The sequence below is a fragment of the Orycteropus afer genome, unplaced genomic scaffold (genome assembly GCF_000298275.1).
Source record: "Orycteropus afer afer isolate SDZICR_OR568_19922 unplaced genomic scaffold, OryAfe1.0 scaffold00048, whole genome shotgun sequence".
Taxonomy (NCBI): Eukaryota; Metazoa; Chordata; class Mammalia; order Tubulidentata; family Orycteropodidae; genus Orycteropus; species Orycteropus afer.
Window position 1 is genome coordinate 13,733,878 of NW_006921635.1, and position 1,096 is coordinate 13,734,973.

The following is a 1,096-nucleotide window of genomic DNA, read 5'->3' on the forward strand; positions in this document are numbered from 1 at the left end:
AGCTGCTCTATCCAGAACAGGGATCAACACACTTTCTGTCAAGATCCAGATGGTAAATACTTTAGGCCTTGTGGGTCCTTGCGTGGCACCAGTGATTGCAATCAGCTGCTAACCTTTGGATTGGTAGTCTGAACCCACCCAGCAGCTCCACAGAAAAAAGGCCAGGCAAAATGTCGCCATAAAAATTATACCCACAATTCATCAAGCAGTTTTACCCTGTAGCCAATGTAATGGTATTTTAGAAATTCTGTAATAATTCTGTAACTATAGATTGCAACCAAGAAAACCTTGGGAGCACAATTCTGCTCTGTAACACACGGGGTCACCAGGAGTCAGAATCAGTTAGATGGCAACAGGGCATGCAGTCTCTGTTGCAAACACTTAGTAGCAGCAGTAGTTACATGCAAACACTTAACTCAGTCATTTTAGCTCCAAAGCAGCCACAGACAGTATGTAAATAAACCCGCATGTTTGCATTTCAATCAAACTTTATTTACGAAAAACAGGTGGCTGGCCTGTGGGCTGCAGTTTGCCAAGCACAGATCCAGAACTTGAGATCTCTTCAGACTAAGGCAGACAAGCAAAGACCAGAGAATCCCACATGGGCTTTTCCCTGCCTTGGCTCATGCCACTTTTGCTCACAATTTACCTGCTGAAACCATCACAAGTTTTGTTACATGCTGTGGAGTTGGTTCCGACTCCCAGCAACCCTAAATACAACAGAATGAAACACACTGCACGGCCCTGCGTCATCCTCATAATCACTGCTGTGCCTGAGCCGCTGCCGCAGCCACCGTGTCAGTCCACCCCGCTGAGTCGTCCTCTTTCTGCTCACCCTCTCCAGGGACTCGTCCCACCTGATAACATGTCCAAAGTGTGTGGTACAAAGTCAGCTGTAAGAGGAGGATTAGAATAGTACCCATTCCATAAGCGATGGGAAGATTAATTAGATGACCCACAAAATGTGTAGAGTTTGGTGAATGTTCCTTAGTGTTCAAAAAAAATAATGCAAACCATTTACTGGTCCAAGTCCTCAGAATTTAGAAAGAAGCCATTAAAAAGAGTTCAGGGTTAAAACTCAAACTCATTAAAAAGA

General features: G+C 44.4%; 1 protein-coding gene across 1 annotated transcript in view; it reads left to right on the forward strand.

Moving 5' to 3' along the window:
• TMEM233 (transmembrane protein 233) overlaps positions 1-1,096 on the forward strand; it is a 49,061-nt gene that overhangs the window by 40,931 nt on the left and 7,034 nt on the right. The window lies entirely within an intron of this gene.